Genomic DNA, 13534 nt, shown 5'->3' with positions numbered 1-13534 from the left:
GCAACTTAAAATGACACTAAAAAGCTGCAAATCAAAAAAGCTTTTTGTGTGGCTGTCATTGCATTAAGCTTGTACATTTTTCTGCTTTCTCTTGTGCCTCCATTCATCAGTAATTTTAAACAGAGAGCCCTTTTCTCAGCACACTCTCATGAGCTAAACCTGCAGTGTAAACAAACTTATCTTGACAAAGGAGCTTGAACAAATTACTGAAAACTTTCACCCATGATGATTTTACTGTTGTGCACAACATATACATGTATAAAGTGTTAGGCATGGGACATGTACTTGTGCTGAAAACGCAGAAGTTTAGACATCTTCTCCTAAAAACAATTGCCACTGAATCTCAAAATAAAAGTTCTCATTAATACTCATATCATATTAATAGTGTGATTCAATCAGCGGTTGATTTAAATGCATAGTAAGAGCAATATCTTTTTACAATGTTAATTTTCAAATGCCATATATCTCACATTTTTAAGTACATTTACCTTACTGTAACTAAATCTAGCATGAAACATTAAATTTCAATGCTGTACCTCCTAATTATTTATTCCAAATAAATCAATACATACCAAATAAATTAATAACTTTAGTAACCAGTTAAGTGGACACTTTATGGGAAACTTTGTAAAGTTTTCTGTTAAGATAAAATTCATCTTTTATACCTCATTCCTCTTCCTTATATCCTTATTAAGATGAAAAGTAGGCATCTTAAAATTTAATCTAAAATATAACCTCTTGTAAAACAAGATTTTATAAAAACTCAGCATTATTTCACTTTTCAAAATTCCAATAACCATGTTTATTTAAAAATACTGAAACCCAAACACTGCACTACTAAGAACCTGAAAACCATATTGGGTATTAACAAGTGAAACTCAGAATTGATTGTCCAAGCTAAGAAAAAAATTATAGTAACAAGTACAGTTAATTTTTAAGCTTTTCACTTTTATTAAAATAATAGAAACATAGAACTGGAAGGGACCTCAATAGGTCGTCTAATCTACTGCCTTGCACTGAGTCAGAATTTGGTATAGGGTGACCAGATGTCCCCTTTTTATAGGGACAGTCCGGGTTTTGGGGACTTTTTCTTATATAGGCACCTACTACCCCCTCTCCCTGTCCTGTTTTTTCACAGTTGCTATCTGGTCACCCTAATTTAGTGCATCTAGACCATCCCACACAGGTGTTTGTCTAACCTGTTCTTAAAAACCTCCAATGACGGAGATTACACAACCTCCCTAGGTAGTATGTTCCAGTGCTTAAGAACTCTTACAGTTAGGAAGTTTTTCTTAATGTCTAACCTAGATCTCCCTTGCTGTAATTTAAACCCATTAAAATGTATTGTTAGTGATATACAGTAGGTAAATATTTCTTTACAACATAAGATTTAACTTGACAGTACCCCTTAAAAGCAAATATTTGAAAGATCATTTCTCCTTATTGCTTCTTACTCCTCCCACACATAGGGGTAGCATTCAGAAAAATAAATGCATTATGTTGCTTGTATCTGCCCCGAAAAATGCTCTCTAATATAATGCAAATATTTAAGGTCTAGCAGCACCAGCCTAAACTATCAACATACGTCTAGAAAAGGGGTATATCAGAAAGGAGAAAAAAGGACTGTATTTTTTATGTAACAGGTGGTGATTGGAACTCAAGTTCCCTATTCTTCCAAATTAACTGAAACCCTAGAAAACATTTTAAAGATATTTTCCCCGTTTCTCGGAATACATGAAAACAATTTGTGCATATTTTAGTTAAAATGAGTTTTTACTCCCAACAAAACAAACACCATACCAAAGGGCTGAGCCTGTAACAAAACTAAATTTAAAAACAAAAATATAAATTAAAATGACAGCTCTGCCTGATGACTGGACTATAATCACCTGACAACTGACGTACTCTCTCTATACAGTATTGTCAGTGAACTCTAAGTTGTAAACTCTTTGGGGAAGGGCTGTTCTAGATCCTGTACAACACCACGCATGCTGCCGCACTCAAAACAAAATACCACGACCACCAGGTCTTGTGGAACAAAGGAGAAATATTGTGACAAACTAGCTTCATTATTTAAAAAAAAAAAAAATTGTTGACAGAATTCTTTAAATAAGCCCTACTTTTTCATTTATCCAAAGTGAAATTTAGTTGTTTTGTAATATGCTAAGACATATCACTAAAGCCAATTTTAACTTTAAAGCAATGCAGTTTCATTGGTTCCGACTAGGGCTGTCAATTAATCGCAGTTAACCCAAGCTTTTAACTCAACAGAAATTAACTGGATTAAAAAATTAATCGTGATTAATCACAGTTTTAATTGCACTGTTAAACAATAATAGAATACCAATTTAAATTTATTATAAAATATTTTGGATGTTTTTCTACATTTGCAAATATATTGATTGCAGTTACAACACAGAATACAAAATGTACAGTGCTCACTTTATATGATTTTTGATGATCTTTTTATAGTGCAAATATTTGTAAACAAAAGAAACAGTATTTTTCAATTTACCTCATACAAACTGTATGCAATCTCTTTATCGTGAAAGTGCAACTTACAAATGTAGATTTTTTTTTTAATTTTTTTTTTTTTTAAACATAACTGCACTGAAAACCAAAACAATGTAAAACTTTTGATCCTTCAAGTCCACTCAGTCCTACTTCTTGTTCAGCCATTGCTAAGCCAATAAGTTTATTTACATTTACGGGAGATAATGCTGCCCATTTACAATGTCACCTAAAAGTAAGAACATGCTTTGATTTGTAGATTACACTATCTTATTTTTTCTCTTTTGCAGTGCAAATATTTGTAATAAAAAATAATAATATAAAGTGAGCACTGTACACTTTGTATTCTGTGTTATAACTGAAAATGTAGAAAAACATCAAAATATTTACAATAAATTTAAATTTGCATTCTATATTGTTTTAACAGTGTGATTAAAACAGATTCATCATGACTATTTTTTTAATCTCACAATTAATGGCGACTATTTTTTTAATCATTTGACAGCCCTAGTTCTGACACCTCTCCTCAATATACCATATATACTCGATCATAAGCCGGTTCATTTATAAGCCGACTCCACCAAGATGGAGAAGGAAAAATGGAAAATTTTTATGACCCATTCATAAGCCGACCCTATAATTCAGGGTTCGGCAAACTTTGGCTCCCAGGGCCATCAGGATAAGCCGCTGGTGGGCCGAGATGGTTTGTTTATCTTGAGCGTCTGCAGGCACAGAGGTAAAGCTAAGTAAACAAAGTGTCCTGGCCTGCCAGCCGCTTACCCTGATGGGCCGGGACAGCAACTGGTGGGGAAATTTTGGGGGAGGGAGAAACTGGGGGTCAGGGGAGTAACCCCTGTGACAACCCCCCACATGACCCCACACTTTCCCCATCCTATCCCTTCCCACCTTAGGTGGGGCGGGCCAGGCCGGGGAGGATGTCTTTGGGCGGCCCGGATCTGCTCCAGCAGGCTAGGCGGTGTGGCCGCAGCCTGCTCCAGTGGGCCAGACCGGGCGGCACGGCCGCAGCCTGCCAGCCCCGGAGCTGCAGCTGCTTCGGAGGCTGGTGGGAGAGCAGCGTGGCCAGAAGCGGAGAGACTCTGGCCCCGCCTCTTCTCTTCTGGCTCTACTGACTGTGCTGCCTCTCTTTGCCCCCTCTGTTGTGGGGAGGGGCTGCGTTCCACCTCTCCCCCTTTCTATACCCGTTCATAAGCCAACCCCCTTCTCTGATGCTTCCCTTTTTTACTAAAAAAATTCGGCTTACGAACAAGTATATACGGTACTCACTTTCTTTAGCTTCTCCCCACCCCCTCCCTATGCATGCTACATCAGTGTAAGAGAATTCAGATTTTATCTCTTTGCGCAGGCACACCAGCCTCAGTACTCTTTACAAAGATTAATAAGCAAAAGCACTGCTAGTGCATCAGCATGGAAATTAAGTAGTGCGCCCAGGGGCACAATAAGCAGTCAAGTGAGGACCAAAGCTGCAGTTACAAAAAGCCTGCACATTTAATATGGGGCAGTCTTGCTTTTGCAATCATAGCAGTGCTAGTATTGCCTGACTTGGAGCATCAAAGGTTTTGGAACATCCAACAGCCAAAGAGGATGTTTACAGTTAGGTAGTGTTGTAAGCAGGTGAAACAGCAATCAGCATGGGTGGAAGCTGCATGTGGTCTCTCAACACTTTGCATTCGGGCTCCACAAGACCAATGGCTAGTCCTGATTAAAGCCATCACTAGAGAGCTGGTTAAAATAATCATGAATCATATTTACACTCACTTTGATCTTTAGAGAACATACTTTGAGTGACATGTGGAATCTAGATTTTTGAGTCACTATCTCTGTCAAACAAATTCTAGTGTTTTATAACAGCCTCACTGAAAAACAGGAAAACCCCAGTGTCTGTGTAGCTTCACTCATGGTTTGAGCCACACAAAAAAATCATTTGCAACCAAAGGACAAAATATCTTTACTAAAGCTAAGTTTGTTTAAACAACTTCATTTGGAAAGAAAATCAAAAACATAGTAATTCTCTTCAAGACCTTAATTTTGGGAGGGGGAAAAAAATTAGGGTTGATCTAAAAGGAGGAAAGACAAGGGACTGAGGAGAGAAAGGATATTCTAAAGAGCAATTTAAAAAGAAAAGCCAGAAATAAGAAATGTAGAAAATACTGGGTGGGGCAGAAGACATATGCCATCAAAAAGCAATAACTAATTAAATAAAACTCAATGTGAGGGAAGAGAATAATTCCCTAGGTTGATAAAACAACACTTGAAATAAATATGAGTACCTCGGCCTAAAAAAAGGACGAAAAGCACTGAGAAGTCCTCAACTATTGAAATCCTCTTGAAGCTCGTGCAAATTAACAGAAACAAAGAGGCAGCTTTGTTGTAACACAGGTGAATATATTTTTAAGTTATGATTCCTGAAATTGGTCTCTTTCAAAAAGAATGAATATGGTGCAATATGGGAAGTCTCTCTAAACTCTTCCACCAGAAATTTGATGTCTACCATCACCTCTAATTTCAGTCAGGGGAAGGGGGTCTTTTTTTTTTTTTAAAGTCAAAAAGTCTTTCAATGAAAAAGGGGATGTTTCAGAAAGGTAATTTACTTATTCATACAAGTGGATCAGTTAACTAGAGGCATTTTTGAGGGAAGTGTCATAACAAGAGTAATGTGTGTCTTGAATCAGGCAAGAGAACTTCTGCAAAATCCCTTAATTGCTAGCAAACATCATTAAAAGGCTTATTTTAGGATCAAGCATATTTACCTAAAATACAAATTAAATGGTAGGACTGAGAGATTCCAAAAAAGAGCAAAAGAGAGGTGCCTGTGTAATGTTGGGGAGAAGGAAATTAATGACCAGTATGATATTATTTAATAAGCCTCAAAACATGTAGAGTCCCCATGCTCTCAAACAAATCAAAAAAAGTAGTTTGCACTTTAGTACAATATATTTTAAACTGAAGCCAGGGAAAAAGGAGAGAGAGAGTCAAGATCAGTGGTCCCCAAACTTTTGCTGTCACCCCTCCTTCCCCCATTACCCGTAAAGGAACCTTTCCGCTCCCCCTGCAAGAAGCATGGTTGGGAACTGTGGCCAGGAGCAGGGCCGGAGCTGCAGCTGGAAGCCGGGGCAGGGGACAGGAGCGGGGACGGGAACCGTGCCCAGGAGCAGAGCTGTGGCCCAAGCTGCGGCTGGGGGCAGAGCGAGGCTGGTTGGCACTCCCTCCCCACCCCTCATGGTGGCAGTCCCGGGCCTTGAAATGCCCCCCTCGAGGGGCATGGCCCACAGTTTGGGGACCACTGGTCTAGATAAACACACTGTACGTGAGCAGTAGTCTCATGTGTTTGTACACTAGTACAAAAAATTAAGTCTAACTGTTTATTTGGATAGATGTGCTACTCTAAGGAACCTCAACATAATATCGGGTATCTACCAGAGATTTAGATGAGTTCCCTGACTCCTTAGCTTCACTATCACCAATACAGTTGTGAACATTCTTGGGCAGAAGATAGACAAAAGGACAATGTTGTGTAGTATAGTGATGGTTTCTGTAGGCAACATAAAGGAACTACCAATGACAGGGCCTGACACATACACACAATTCGGTTTCTTTCAGGGGCACTGACATTGAGTGCTGTCCTGGAGAGACTTCCTTCCACTATTACTGCAGTCTCTACATCCTGAGTACTGGCTCCATTGACCTGTTCAGCTTCGAGGTCTAGGGCACCCCAGATAGAGAGTCAAACTGACACCGGAGAACCAGCTCAAAACAGTATTTTTACTCAAACCAGAACCAAACCCAAACTATGGTTTTGTCCTACCTGCTGAACCAGAACTGAATTGAAAAAAAATGGGTTACTGGTTAAAATAAAAGTTGAGCATTTTAATATAAATATTTTAAAAAACTACTGCAATCTTATTTTCATTATAAAACAAGACAACAAAATAACAAATAGGCATGTGATTGCTACCAGAAAGGCCTGCCCCAGTATAATGAGAAGAGAATGAGATGAGAATGACAATAGAAGGAGACCAGCCCACAAGAGTAGGGAGCGAGAGGGGAAGTTTAGGAGCTGCCTGCACACCACATAAGGCAGCAAGGGGCCACACAGATCAACCGTCTATGAGAATCACACCTGGTGATAAAAGAGGTGGAATGTTCTTGGTCCCAGAGGTTAACAATAATTCTTCAAGACCAAGAAAAAAAATGTAATGACTATCCAACCCTTCTTCCCCTTACACAGGCTTCTTCCCATCCATCCTCAACCCCTGGCACAGCTCTCCCTCCAGTTACTCTATTTGAAGCAGGGTCCATGTCCCAAACTCAAATTTATCCTTTCACTGCAGAGGTCCAATATGAAATAGCAAATATCAGAAGATGTTATTATGTATTATCGTACAAACTGTTCATAAACAATAGTCGTGTTTATTTGACTACTTGAGTTTTCTTAGTGTTTATGTGTTAAGTTAAAGTTAAAAAAATTAATAAAAAGGTCAAAAATCAAAAAACAGTATCAACTAAGTTTCAACTCGCTTTTGAATTTACATCCACTAAGATTGAAATTTGATCTCAATGGGTTCAAACCAATAACCAAACCATTATTTTTTTTTGGTGGTTTGAACTGGAACTGAACCTGAACACAACTGAACTCAAACCTGAATCCAACCAAAATAAATACTGGTTCGACTCCCTAAGCCCAAATCTCCTCCTGCTGTATGAAGAAAACAGAAGAACCTTAAACACTCTTTTGATTGAGGAACAGCTTCTACTGCCCATAGTTTCAGGAAGTGCAAAATTCCTTGTAAAAAAGTTTGGCACTTGTCATCTCTTGTAGTTAAGAAAGGGCCTGAAGAAGGGATGTGGGAGAGTCTGGAGCTCCAGGTCATATTTCTTCTGCACTCCCCTGCTATATCAACATGTTTATGTTGAATGGAGCCATATATGTGCCCACCTACTTCTGGGAAGAAGGACACTTGTTACAGTCACACTGATTGCTTAGGCTGGAAGGAGGGATTTAGAGCCATTTTGTGCTCTGGGCACTTTCCACTTAGTGCTCCTTGACAAAGATTTTAACACAGAATAAGTCAAGTCATATCACCTGCAACTTTATTGTGGCCAAGTATGAGGGGAACCTTTGCCTGTGCATGTGGCCTTGAACTCCTCCATGATAATGCCAGGTCCAACCAGATTAGCAGTGATGAGAGGGCTCTGGGAGCTAGGGTGAAGGAGTCTGAAGCACAAGTGGTGTTCTTGTCTATCTTCTTTGACCATGGGATGCTGTTCCTGGAAGGTGGTCTGCTGGGAAGAGATGGGGTCCACCTAACCAAGAAGGGGAAGAGCATCTTTGCACACTGAATCAGTGGGGGAATCTGATCAACATTTTAGATGTCTGAACACACATATGTGAGGAGAATGGGGAATAAACAGGAAGAGGTGCAAATATTAGTACATAAGCTAAATTAGGACTTCATTGGCATCATGGAGACTTGGTGGGATAAGTCTCATGACTGGAATATTGGTATACACGAATACAGCTTGTTCAGAAAGGACAGGGAAAAAAGGAAGAAGGGGTTGCTTTATCCATAGATATATACATTTGTTCCGAGATACAAAAGGAGGTGGGGAGGCAGACCAGTTAGTCCCAAGGTAAAAATGAAAGGATTAAAAGATAGGGGTGATATCACAGTCGGGGTCTACTACAGAGCACAAAATCAGGAAGAGGTGGAGGATGAGGCATTTCTAAAAACAACTATCCAAAACACAGGACCTGGTAGTAATGCAGGATTTTAACTACCCAGACATCTGTTAGGAAAGTAATCAAGCAAAACACAAAATTTCCAGTAAGTTCTTAGAATGTATCAGACAACGTTTTGTTCCAGAAAGTGAAGGAAGTAAGCAGGAGGGGGAGCAAATTTTAAACTTGATTCTGACCAACAGTGAGGAATTGAGCGAATCTGAAGGTGAAAGGCAATTTGTGTGAAAGTGATCATGAAATGATAGATGTCATGATTCTAAGGAAAGGAAGGAGTGGAGCAGCAGAATAAGGACAATGGACTTCAAAAAAGCACACTTTAACAAACTCAGAAAATTGGTAAGTAAGGTCCCCTTGGAAGAATATCGAAGATAAAAAGGAGTTCAGGAAAGCTGGCAGTTTCTCAAGGAGACTGTATCAAAGGCACAATTGCAAACTATTCTGATGCAAAGGAAAGACAGGAAGAATACTAAGAGGCCAATATGGCTCTATCAGGACCTCTTTAATGGCCTGAAAATCAAAAAAGGAATCCTACAAAAAAGTGGAAACATGGTCAAATTGCTTCAGGAGTATCAGAGAACAGCATAAGTATGTAGGAACAAAATCAGAAAAGTTAAGGCACAAAATGAGTTACAGATGGCAAGAGACATCAAAAGCAGTACGAAGTTCTTTAAATACACTGGGAGTAAGAGAAAGATGAAGGAAAGTGTAGATTCTCTACTTAGCAGGGAAGGAGAACTAATAACTGATGACATCAGAAAGATGAGGTGCTTAATGCCTATTTTGCTTCAGTCTTCACTAAGAAGGTTAATGAATACCAGATACGTAACAGTGTTAATATTAACAACCAGGGGAAAGAATACAAACCAAAACAGGGAAAGAACAGATTAACGAATATTTAGATAAGTTAGATGTATTCAAGTCATCAAGGGCCTGATTAAATTCATCCTAGGGTACATAAGGAACTAGCTGAAGCAATCTTGGAGCCATTAGCAATTATCTTTGAGAACTCGTGGAGGATGGGAGAGGTCCCAGAAGAGTGGGGAAGGGAAAACATAGTACCTATCTTTAAAAAGGGAACAAGGAGAACCCAGGGAATTATAGACCAGTCAGCCTAACTTTTAAACCTGGAAAGATACTGGAAAAAATTATTAAACAATCAATTTGTAAGCACCTGAAGGATAACAGAGCTATAAGGAATAGTCAAGCACGGATATTCAAGAACAAATCATGCCAAACCAACTCAATGTCCTTCTTTGATAGGGTTACTGACCAAGTAGAGGGGGGGGGGGGGCAGTAGACATGATATACCTTGATTTTAGTAAGACTTTTGCCACAGTTCCTCATGACATTCTTATAAGTAAACAAGGGAAATGTGGTCTCAATGAAATTACTATAAGGTAGTTACACAACTGGTTGAAAAACTATACTCAAAGAGTAGTGATCAATGGTATGCTGTCAAAATAGGAGGGCATATCTAGTGAGGCCCCGCAAGGGTCAGTCCTGGGCCTGGTACTACCCAATATCTTCATTAATGATTTGGATAATAGAGTAGAGCAGTAGCTCTCAACCTTTCCTGACTATTGTGTTCTTTCTGATTTGTCTGTGTGACCCAAGTTTCACCTCAGTTAAAAACTACTTGCTTTCAAAATCAGACATAAAAATACAAAAGTGTCACAGCACACTATTACTGAAAAATTGCTTACTTTCCCTTTTACACCATATAATTATAAAATAAATCAACTGGAGTACAAATTTTGTACTTGAATTTTAGTGAATAATATATAGCGCACTATAAACAAGGTCATTGTCTGTATGAAATTTTAGTTTGTACCAACTTTGCTAGTGCTTTTTATGTAGCCTGCTGTAAAACTAGGCAAATATCTAGATGAACTGATGTATTTTCTGGAAGATCTGTGCATACCCCAAGGGTACACATACCTCTGGATGAGAACCACTGAAGTAGAGAGTATGCTTATAAAATTTGCAGATGACACCAAGGTGGAACTGCATGCACTTTAGATACAGATTTAAAATTCAAACTGACCTTAACAAATTGGAGAACTGGTCTAAAGTCAACAAGATGAAATTCAATAAAGACAAGTGCAAAGTAAGGAAGGAAAAATTTCAAATGCACAACTATAAAATGGGGAATAACTGGCTAGCTGGTAGAACTGCTGCAAATAATCTGGGGGTTCCAGTGGACTACGAACTGAATAGAAGTCATTAATGTGAAGCACCTGCAAATAAAGCTAATACGATTCTGGGGATGTATTAACAGGAGCGTTGTATGTAAGACATAGCAGATAGCTGTCCTGCTCTGCTCAGCACTGGGGAGGCCCCAGATGGAGTACTGTCTCTAATTCAGAGAACCACAATTTAGGAAATATGTGGACAAACTGGAAAGAGTCCAGAGGAAAGCAACAAAAATGATAAAAGTTTTAGAAAACCTGACCTCTGAGGAAAGGTTAAAAAAACTGCATGTTTAGTCTTGAGAAAAGACGACTGAGGGGGGGACCTGACAACAGTCTTCCAATATGTTACGGGCTGTTATAAAGAAGATGATGATTAATTGTTCTCCGTGTCCCCTGAAGGTAGAACAAGAAGTAATAGGCTTAATTTGCAGCAAGAGAGACTTAGGTTAGATATTAGAAAAAACTTTGCAACTATAATGGGTAGTTAAGATCTGGAATAGGCTTCCAAGGGAGGTCATGGAGTCCCCATTATTGGAAGCTTTTAAAAGCAAGTTGGACAAATACCTGTGAGGGATAGCCTAGGTTTACTTGGTCCTGCCACTGCACAGGGAGCTGAACTTGATGACATCTCAAGTCTCTTCCAGCCCTACATGTCTATGATTCACTGAGCTTCTGTTGAGATTCATTGCTCTGTTATCAGCCATCAGCTTAGCAGGACCAAATATTATTCTGCCAAAGAATTCTAAGGCACAGATTTACTCATAGTAATCATCCACTGCCTGACTTGATTCAGAGATAGTATCAGCCACATATATTGCCATCCTGAGTCCCACTGCCAGCCTCAGAGCCAGTGGAAATATGCAAATTCTGTTTTGGACTTGGCTGATTCATCTCTCTTTTGGTTGGATCTCTGTGGTGATTACCACCTTCACCCCCAAGTATCTCACACACATCTTAAGGAAAGGCTCTCTTCTAATTCTCTGGTTTGGGATTGTCACGAACTGAAATGAAGAATTATTTTTCGAAGAGCTAGAGCTAATGGAAGAGAATGAAAATCCAGACCACCCCATAGCTCTCTACCCCATGTGTTTTGTGGAGTCTTGGAGTTTTTGTAGATCAGTTTCTTTTTAAACGGTGCTCCCTTCTGTGGCTTAGTCTGCAGCAAGGATGTCAAATCTTTATACTCCTGTTGTTCAATATGTTATTGAAGAGGAAAAGTAGGAGTACATCCTTTAGGGAGTCCAGATTTTCCTCTCTGGAGAAAGGTAATAAGAGGCCCTGCCATCTTTCCTATTTGAGGAGATCCTGGAGCACTTCCCCACTAAGCTGGATAGGTCCAACATTATGGAGGGAAGGGGGGAATCTGATGACAACCTAATTGGTGAGGCTAGACCTGCCTGCTACGTCTTGAGTGCTGAAGAGGGCTGAGAAGCTTTTGGATGTTTCCACTTGCCTCCAACAAGCCATGAAGATTAAACCTTTCCCCCTAAACAGAGAAGATTTGTGGGGTGGGGGCACTGTGGGCAGAGCTACCCTCTCTGGGTCTTCTCACAAATGGAGCAGAGAGAGGCTATGAGGTGCTCTATTTGGTCATGCAGGGGAATGGTGGAAGAAGCAAGAGGGGAAGCTTGGCAAATGGACCCCTCTTTCCTCAAAATATCAGTCAGAAAGATGGAGAGGGAAGGGAAGAGAGAGAATACAGTTCATTGCTGCACCAAAAAATGGTTTTAAAAATCAGGATGGTAATTGATAAGGTGTGTGTGCTGAGCTGCTACATCCAGAAGCAGACATTCTGGAATGAGGGGAGAAAGTATGTGCACAAGTCCCATGGACAAGTCTGAGCTGCATCCAGTATTTGCACAAAGGAGGGGCAGCCCAAATGTCTTCAATTAGGGCAGAGGTCAGAATCCAGAAATGCATTCACCTAGACCTTTTTGCACTTTATTGCAGCCCACTGAAAATCCACTCTGACACTGAGCACACAGCCTTCATATCACAGGGCTCCTTATTTCTATATGCCACTGTTCCTTCTTGGTGCAATCTGGTATCAATACCCTGATATGCAAGAATCCACCAACCTCAACAGATTTCCTTTTTACAGATAAATCCACCTGGTCTGGTAGAGCCTTGTTGGCAGCTACCTCAAGTGGGAACTTTTTGGCTCTCTAGTGAGCAGAGCTGGCGCTCGACATAAGCAGACTAAGCAATTGCTGAGAGCCCAATGCAGCTCATGGGAGCCCTCTATTATTAGTATTTGTTTTGGGGGGCGGGGGAAAATATTCTTGATTAGAGCTCCCAATGGGCTAGTACCAGCACTGCTAGTGAGTGAGGTTTGTTCAAAAGCAAGTGTCCCTCCATTTTCATTTCAAAGCTTCAGATTTCTAATATATATTATATATATACTGATTAGGCATCAAATTCTTGAATTATATTTCTCATTCACAGACATTTGCCTTTTTTTTAAATATATAAAAAATAGTTGTCAAGGGAAGCTATCAATATCCCTCGTGTTAATTTTTTTCTTCATAAGTTTGTATAGTGATTTTATCCCAGCCAATAGCTGAAATAAATGGCAATACTGGAATCCTGCTTGCTAGAACAGCTGCACAATTTTTAAAGAGCTACTCCATGGATTTCCTTAAAGTCCTTCAACTCAACTGATAGAATTTATAAATGCCACAGAACATGTGGATTTCTGGGGATCAAAAATACACAGTAAATTCCTCAAAAATTAATCTGTCATCCTGAAAAATATAACAACAACAACAACATAATAACAAAAGCACAAGTTATCGAAGGACAGATGAACTGAAAAAAGTTAACAGACAAAATTGAGACAGGAAATCCAGGTACAGACTAATCCATATTCACATGGCTGTTATGACTCAAAACAAGATTTAAAGAAAAAAAAAAAAAAACATTTTAGGCCAAATATGTACTGAATGGCCTTGTGTGGGGAGAAGAAATGAAAAAAGAGATCTCTGGAGTCCAGAAAAGCCTGTATAGGAAAGGAGAGTTAACTATCATGTACAGATGCAAGTCTTTATATCCTATTGCTTACATTTAACACTAC

At 39.4% G+C, this 13534-nt stretch overlaps 1 protein-coding gene across 1 annotated transcript in view; it reads right to left on the bottom strand.

The window, feature by feature from the left end:
- PPP2R5C (protein phosphatase 2 regulatory subunit B'gamma) overlaps positions 1-13534 on the bottom strand; it is a 190843-nt gene that overhangs the window by 130457 nt on the left and 46852 nt on the right. The gene's annotated exons all lie outside the window — the stretch shown is intronic.

This window comes from Natator depressus, chromosome 6 (assembly GCF_965152275.1).
Source record: "Natator depressus isolate rNatDep1 chromosome 6, rNatDep2.hap1, whole genome shotgun sequence".
Taxonomy (NCBI): domain Eukaryota; kingdom Metazoa; phylum Chordata; order Testudines; family Cheloniidae; genus Natator; species Natator depressus.
The sequence above is the reverse complement of the archived record's forward strand: the minus strand, read 5'-3'. Positions and strand labels throughout refer to the sequence as shown.